Source organism: Rhincodon typus, chromosome 45 (genome assembly GCF_021869965.1).
Source record: "Rhincodon typus isolate 14 chromosome 45, sRhiTyp1.1, whole genome shotgun sequence".
NCBI lineage: Eukaryota > Metazoa > Chordata > Chondrichthyes > Orectolobiformes > Rhincodontidae > Rhincodon > Rhincodon typus.
In genome coordinates this window covers 6,733,449-6,742,346 of record NC_063376.1, presented here as the reverse complement: position 1 = coordinate 6,742,346, position 8,898 = coordinate 6,733,449, and positions in this window count along the sequence as shown.

Genomic DNA, 8,898 nt, shown 5'->3' with positions numbered 1-8,898 from the left:
GCAGCGAGACCAGAATCACAAGCAGTATTCCTAAAGTGGCCTCACTAATGTCGTGTACAGCCACAACATGAGCTCCCAACTCCTACACTCAATGCACTGACCAATAAAGACAAGCGTATCAAACGCCTTCTTCACCGCCCTGTCTACCTCCGACTCTACTTTCAAAGAACTATGAATCTGCGCTCCAAAGTCTCTTTGTTCAGCAACTCCCCAGGGCCTTACCATTAACTGTATAAGGTCAACAACCTTCACTGTGCCAAGCATGACTGCCACCATATTCTCCTCAACACCTTACACTCATTCTATCTCTGTTGCTGCACCCTCCTCCCACCAATCCCATGCTCTGTCACTCTCAATATTGCCAGTAACATCTTCCCTCGCTCACCACATTCCCCCTCCCCGTCTGCCCTGATACTACCAACCCTGCATGCCCTCTGTACTCTGCCCTCACTAGCTCAGACAGTGCACCAACAGTGAGAGCGAAGCCACCCACTGTTTCTGACGCATTATGGCAAAGACAGAAGTGTGCATGAGGGGAGATGGGAGTCAAGACAAGTGATGAGGCTGCCCTGTATTTGGGAGTGGAGTGGATCCTGACTCAAAATGCCACCATCACTCAGACCTTCATGGAGTGGGTTTTTTAGCTCAGTCAGTTGGGTGGTTCATAGATCATAAAATCCCGACAGTGTGGAAACAGACCCTTCGGCCCAACAAGTCCATATCGACCCATCCCCCTACAACTTACCTAATCTACACACCCCTGAACACTACAGGCAATTTAGCACGGCCAACCCACTGGCAGGTGAAGCTAGGACAAGAGGGCATAGCCTCAAGATTAGAGGGAGCAGATTTAGGACTGAACTGAGAAGGAATTTCTTCACCCAGAGGGTTGTTAATCTATGGAATTCCTTGCCCAGTGAAGTAGTTGATGCTACTTCAGTAAATGTTTTTAAAAAAAAAAGATTTTTTTTTGAACAATAAAGGAATACAGTGAGAATGTGGATCTGAGTCCATGAAAGGATCAGCCATGATCTTATTGAATGGCGGAGCAGGCTTGAAGGGCCAGACGGCCTACTCCTGCTCCTGCTCCTGCTCCTAGTTCTTATGTAACCCACCCTAACCTGCACATTTTTGGACTGTGGGAGGAAACCCATGCAGACACAGGAGAACGTGCAAACTCCACACAGACACAGTTGCCCGAGGGTGGGATTGAACCTGGGTCCCCGGCGCTGTGAGGCAGTAGTGCTAACCGCTGTGCCACCCCAAATAAACCCCCACTGTGTGTCTGTCATGAGTGGGATTTGAACCCACACCTCCAGGGGAGACAGCGACCTGAATGCAGCGCCTTAGACCGCTCAGCCATCCTGGCTGGTTGTGTTGTAACGAAGGCTGATGCCAACAGGACGGGTTCAATTCCCTCACCCCCTGAGGTTACCATGAAGGTACTCCTTCTCAAAACTCTCCCCTTGCCTCCGACGTGGTGACCCTCAGGTTGAACTCACCACTAGTCTCCGTCTAACGACACAGCAGCCCCTGAGGTCCAGTAAGACGATGGCGTCTTTTGCCTTTGTGACATCCTCAGGTCAGGCACCGTCAAGATCCCTGGCACTACACCATCTTGGCTAGGCATTAAGTCAAGCACTGGCGGTCTGGAGTAAACGCCACAATACACCAGCCCCCACAAACCGACACATCTCAGGTCACATGTGATGGAACGGCCAATGCTTCCTCGTATCTAGAACCTTCCCAAAGTGACAGCTCCTCTGTCCGCAGTGTACTGCACGGTTTCACTGGATTGCACCAAGCAGTGGAACCAGGAAGTGCTCCACCTCCGCTGCGGCCCCGGTTAGAGAATGGGTGGCATTGTATACACTCCCACCCTCAGTCAGGGTCTGTGTAACACAGTCATCCGCCATCGTCTCCCATTAACCATCCTGTCAGGCATCTGGACCCTCAAACATAGCAGGAACATGAGAGTTCTCAATGGTATAGGCATCATGGTAGGTCCCAGGATACCAGGCACAAACTTCTAAGAGGTGGCACCATGGTCACAAATTGAAATAACTCCACAGAGGCCGGTACCCCATCACTGAGTCACCCTTTACTTACACATGAACAGTCCTTGGCTGTAGTACGGCCTCATTCAGAGTCAGGTACCAGAGTGCCTGTATCCCTTACACTTAACCTTTCTTTGTAAGCCAGGGCTCCCTGATTGTACCAGGTTAACAGCCCCAATCAGGGAACTCATATTCTATGAGGTCCATCTGCCTGACCTTGTTACAATCACTGCACAGATGACTTGCACATTGATGGAATGGAACGCTTTTCTATTGATGAACTCAGTTGTGTTATGTTGTTGGAATGTTGGCCTTTATTTCAAGGGGTTTGGAGTGTAAGAGTAGGGACGTTTAACTGCAACTGTACAAGGTGCTGGGGAGACCACATCTGTGAGCAGTTTACTGAAGGAAAGATATCATTTCATTGGAGGCCGTTCAGAGAAGATTCATTACGATGATCCCCGGTGTGCAGGCACTGTCTTATGAGCAAAGGCTGAACAGTTTGGGACTCTACTCACGGGAGTTTAGAAGAATGAGAGGTGATCTCTTTGAAACATATTAAGGGGCTTGACATGGTCAATGCTGAGAGGATGTTTCCCCTCACGGGAGAGTCTGGGACCAGAGGGCACAGTCTCGGAATGAAGGGGCACCTGAGATAAGGAGGAATTTCTTCTCTCAGAGGGTTGTGTGTCTTTACAATTCCTTTCCACAGAGAGCTGTGGGGGCAGAATCCTTGTGTATATTGAAGGCTGAGACAGATAGATTCGGGGAAAGGGCAGGAAAGTGGATGTGAGGAATGTCAGATCAGTCACAATCCTACTGCATGGTGGAGAAGGCTCGAGGGGGCTGAATGGCCTACCTCCTGTTCCTATTTCTTATTGTGCTCTCGGCACACTGCATGTATAGTCTAAAGCACTCTGCATCCAGGGACTAGCCAGCTACACTGCCAAACGCTGGGATGTAGTGCTGACTTTGACCCTGGGAGATCTGGCACAGACAACATCAGTGTGGGTGGGCTGAGGGAGTCCACACGAGTTCCCAGTGATTCCGCGGTGCGAGCCACTCACATGGCACTAGAATGAGGCCATCACCCCATTGGCCGTTGGGATAGGACGGCCACATACTCCTCGCGGGTCCACGGAGATCAATCTGAGCATCCCGTGACATCCTCAGTCTGTGTCAATACTGCACCTTTGGAAGAAATACAATCGAGGACAAAAGACCCCAGGCTGTCCTGCAACATCCACTGGGGGCCTTTAGCTGTGATATTTTCATGTGAGGGCCATTCAGCAACTGCTGGCCTTGGGCTCACTGGCACCTCAGGTCCTCCTCTATTTCTCTGTGACCTTGTTCCCACAGCTGACGATAATTTGTTTATTTATTGTTACAAAAATACTGTGAAAAGGGTTGTATAGTGTCGCCGCTCTCCGGCGCCATCTTAAAACACAGAAAAACAAACCAAAAGGATATAAAAAGGAGAAGAATAAAGAAATAGTGTCCAACTTTACTGTCCTTCTTGTTAAGTGCTCCATCAAGGGCCATGGACCTGGTGGCCAGGTTCGAGAACTCTTCACCTGGATCAAGGGTCACTGTCACCGCTATGAGTCCTTGCTAGACCTTGCGATGCAGACATCATCGATGCTGCCTGGAGAATGTACAAACTCCACACAGTTGCCCGAAGGTGGAATCAAACCAGGGTCCCTGGCACTAACCACTGAGCCACCGTGCCACCCAAGTAAGGATTTCCTTTCCCTGAAGGACATCAGTGAGCCAGATGTGCTTTTACAGCAATCAGTGATGGCCTTTTGATTGCCATTACTAGATTTCACTTCCATAGAATCGTAGAATCCTACTTGGTGGAAGCAGGCCATTCAGCCCATTGAGTCCACACTGACCCTCTGAAGAGCATCCCACCCACACCCACACCCTTACCCTATCCCTGTAACCCTGCAATCCCCATGGTTGACCCACCTGCCCTGCACATCCCTGGACACTATGGGGCAATTTAGCGTGGACTTTGAACAGTGGGAGGAAACCAGAGCAACTGGAGGAAACCCACGCAGACACGGGGAGAATGTGCAAACTCCACACAGACAGTCGCCCGAGAATGGAATCGAACCCGGGTCCCTGGCAGCAGTGCTAACCACCGAGCCACCATGCCACCATAGATTTATTAATTGAGTTTAAATTCCACTAGCTGTCGTGGTGAGATTTGAACGCACATCCTTAAAGCACTAATCCTCGCCTATTAGCCCAGTAACATTCCCACTATGCCACCTTTACTGAATGCTTGTATTAATTGAGGTCTTATAGCTGGCTGATGCTCCATCTCAAAGGAGGGATATCAAATGCTGTTTTGGGCAGAAATATCCCCATCCAATGACTATTTATAAAAACAAAGCTGGAGGGTCTCGAGTGCCAGTAATGAGTGAGGGACACCACAAGGGTTCAATGCAGACTGACTGTCCCACTGTCTTGCCTCAACTGCAAGTCTTAATCCTAAAGCAAAAGCGCAGGCTCTGCAATTAACAGTGTCCAGTTTCCCACATCAGCCATTTCATGGCAGCTCTCCCAAGCATGATTGCCAACTCAAAACACTAGCTACATAGGACCAGGCAAAAGGGGCCAAAGCAGCCTCCAATACATTAGGCACAAACATCAATGTTCTTTAAATGCGCATCAGTGTTTGAAATTCACCATTAAAGTCACTTCAAATACGTTCCTTCCCCCTGGCAGGCATATCTGTAAGGGGGCAGCATGCTGGCTCAGTGGTTATACTGCTGCCTCACAGCGCCAGGGAGCCAGGTTCAATTCCATCCTCGGGTGACTGTCTGTGTGGAGTTTGCACGTTCTCGCTGTCTCTGTGTGAGTTTCCTCCGGGTGCTTAGGATTCCTCCCGCAGTCCAAAGGTGTGCACATTAAGGTGGATTGGCCATGCTAAATTGCCCATAGAGTCCAGGGATGTGCAGGCTGTGTGGGTTAGCACTGGGAAATAAGGAGGGGGGTGGGGGGGAGCATGGTGGTGGTATGGCATACTGACCTCTACATCACGGAGGCCAGGCGCCAACTGTCTGACACCTCCTCCTTCCGTCCCCTCGATTATGACCCCACCCCTGATCACCAGACCATCAATAACCTCATTACTACAGGGACCCTCCCAACTACGGCCTCCACCTCATCGTTCGCCAACCCCGCACCACTTGTTTCTATCTCCTTCCCAAAATCCACAAACCTGACTGCCCCGGCCGACCCATTGTCTCTGCCTGCTCCTGCCCCACTGAACATATCTCCATTTACCTTGACTCCGTCTTTCTCCCTGGTCCAGGAACCCCGCACCTACGTTCGGGGCACTACCCACACCCTCCAACTGCTCTAAGACTTTCAATTCCCTGGTCCCCAACACCTCATCTTCACTACGGACATCCAATCCCTGTACACTTGTATCCCCCACGCATATGGCCTAAAAGCCTTCCGCTTCTTCCTCTCCCACAGGCTCAACCAGTCCCCATCCACTGATACCCTCATATACCCTTAACAACGTCTCCTTTAACTCCTCCCACTTCCTACAGAGTAAGGGGGTGGCCATGGGCACCCGCATGGGCCCAAGCTATGCCTGCCTCTTCAGTGGATACATGAAACAGTACCTCTTCAGGTGTTTCTCTGGAAACATTCCTTATATCTTCCTCACTAACTCGTGTTCCCACGAGGTGCTTGAACAGTTCATCAACTTTACTAACACCTTCCACCCCAACCTCAAATTCACCTGGACCATCTCCGATACCTCCCTCTCCAGCCTGGACCTCTCTGTCTCCATCTCCGGTAACTGTCTCAGCACCAATATCTATTTCAAACCCACTGACTCCCATAGCTACCTTGACTGCAACTCCTCTCACCCACCCTCCTGCAAGAATGTGATCCCTTATTCCCAATTCCTCTGCCCCTGCCACATCTGCTACCAAGATGGAGCATCGCACTCCCGGACATTCCAGATGTCCTCCTACTTCAAGGACCACAACATTGCTTCCCTCAGTGGTCGAAACGCCCTTGACTGCATCGCTTGCGTTTCCCACACTTCTGCCCTCAAACCCCCTCCCCCAACAAAAATAAAGACAGAGTCCCCCTTGTCCTCACATACCACCCCACCAACCTCCACACCCAGCACTTCATCCTCCACCACTTCCACCTCCTGAATCTGACCCCATCACCAAACAGATATTTCCTTCCCCACCCCTATTTGCCTTTCATAAGTACTGCTCACTTGGCAAATCCCTCGTCCGCTCCACACACCCCACCAACCCTACCGCACCCGGCACCTTTCCCTGCTACACCTGCCCTCTCACCTGTGTCCAAGGCCACAAACAATCATTCCAAATCCGTCAGGGATTCGCCTGTGCATCCTCCAACCTGGTCTACTTTATCCGTTGCTCTCGATGTGGTCTCCTCCACATCGGTGAGACCAAGTGCAGACTCGGTGACTGATTCACAGAGCACCTGCGCTCCATACACTATAATCAACAACATCTTCCTGTTGCCAACCATTATAACTCCCCCTCCCACTCCTTTGGTGACATGTCCATCCTGGGCATCCTCCAGTTTCACAATGATGCCACACACAAACTGGAGGAACAACACCTTATATTCTGCCTCAGGAGCCTACAGCCCGATGGCCTCAACATAGAATTCACCAGTTTTAAAATCTCCCCAACCCTGGCTTCATTCCATGTCCAACCCTCCCTCTCATCATCGCTTCCGTGACCTGACACAACGTGTCCATCTTCTCTCCCACCTATCCGCCCACACTTTCCACTCACCAATCCCCACTTTCCCCTACCTGCATCCCCTATCACCATCCTACCTACCTTACCCCAGCTCCACCTCTCCTCCATCTATTTATTTCCCAGCTCCCTTCCCCCTCCCTATTTCTGATGAAGGGTATAAACCTGAGACATTGACTTTCCTGTTCCTCTGATGCTGCCTGGCCTGCTGTGTTCCTCCAGCTCCACACTTTATTGGCTCTTTGTCCTAGCTACGGGAAATGTCAGGTTACAGGGATAGGATAGGGGGGTGGGTCTGGGTGGGACGTCCTTCAGAGGGTTGGTGTGGCCTCAATGGGCTGAATGGTCTGCTTCCACACTCTAGGGTACTCTATGAATTTATACTTTGGCCAAGTACGTAAGGAGCTGTAATCCCGATTAACAGATGATTTAGCTTTCTGTATCATAGGCAAGAAAAAAATCACAACGGGTTACAAACAGAAATTTTTCAGCTATATTTTAAGAACCAAAAACCATGTTTTTCAATAATAACATACAAGGTTTTAAATTTTACAAACACTTTAACTATCAAATGCTGTCACAACTGCGTGGAAAGGGAAGCAGCTAATGTTGAGTAGAAGCATTCACATGGGACAAAGCTGTAAGTGGTTTTGATGTGTTGTAGCACTTGTTATTAGAAACAAAAGCCATTCTCAAAACCTGGACTTGAAGACAGCCGTAACTTTGAGCCTGTTTGTACATAAGGGCAGGGCCCAGGGAGAAAATGGCTTGTTTCCATTCAGCCTTCTCTTCCTCACATCTTGTTAGCTCTGACACACATACTTTCTGGTTAGACTCCGCTTGGAGTACCCTAAACTATCTGTGTTCTCCGTTTTACAAAAGGTGACACAGAGGCACTGGAGAAAACTTCCCCTCCCGTCCCCCCCAAGATAAATTCACTGGAATGGTCACAATACTGACTGAGAGCCCTTTACTGTCAGGAGAAAGAAACTGAACAGTGCAGGGCTCCTCTCTTTAGAAAAGAGATGGCTGAGGGGTGGCCTGATGAAAATACGTAGGTAGGGTGGATGTAGAGGAGATGTTTCTAAAACAATGGGACCACAAATGTACACAAGATGCTAATAAATTGAGAATTCAGAAGGAATTCCTTCAGCCAGAGAGTGGTAAGAAATGTGGAATCTGCTCCAACAGGGTGTGGTTGAGGTGAATAGTATAATGCATTTAAGGGAATGTAGATAAGCACATGAGGGAGAAAGGAAGACAAGAATAGCTAATGTGTGGTTGAGATGAAGGAGGGCAGGTGGGGGGAGACGATTACTGAGGAGCATAAACAAGGGTACAAAGATCTGTTGGGCCAAAAGACCTTCTATTTTTCTGCAATTTTCCTCCAATTCTGATCCACTCCTGCAACACTAAAAGACAAGGTGAAATTCCAGGACAGTGCAAAGAGAAAAGCCAATGTCACTATCCCGGGTTTGTGCGATTTGAAGGTAGGTGACCCTTTGAGAACCACTGTAACTCCACCAACCCTTCTTGTCGGAGACAATGGTATGGAGACCAGGCAGTTCTGTTGCTGAACATTTCTAAAATCAGCGTTCCCCCTCTGAGCAGTAAAGCAAAGTCCTTAAAACAAAGAGCAACATAAACCTGGAGTTATCCAGTATTATAATAAATCCAGAATGGTCCCCATCAGCAGAATTAATTCCCCCCCCACCCCATAATCTTGGGAGGTTTATTTAATTGTATTTGCGAAGGAAGAACAGATGGCAGAGACCCCCCCCCTGCCCGGCTAATGAAAACAGGTCTTACGATAATTATTCTGAGACATGAAACCTGGTGAAGGTGTGAGTGATTACTGTGCTTTAGCCTGCATGCGATAATACAGCAGCTTGCAGTTTCATTGAGTGATGAATCAGTGCCACACCACAAAATGCTTACTCCGGTTTTCAAACCCAGTGAAAGTGCATGCCTAATCTCCTCTCTCTCTCTCTCTCTCACACACACACACACACACACACACACACACACACACACACACACACACACACACACACACACACACACAC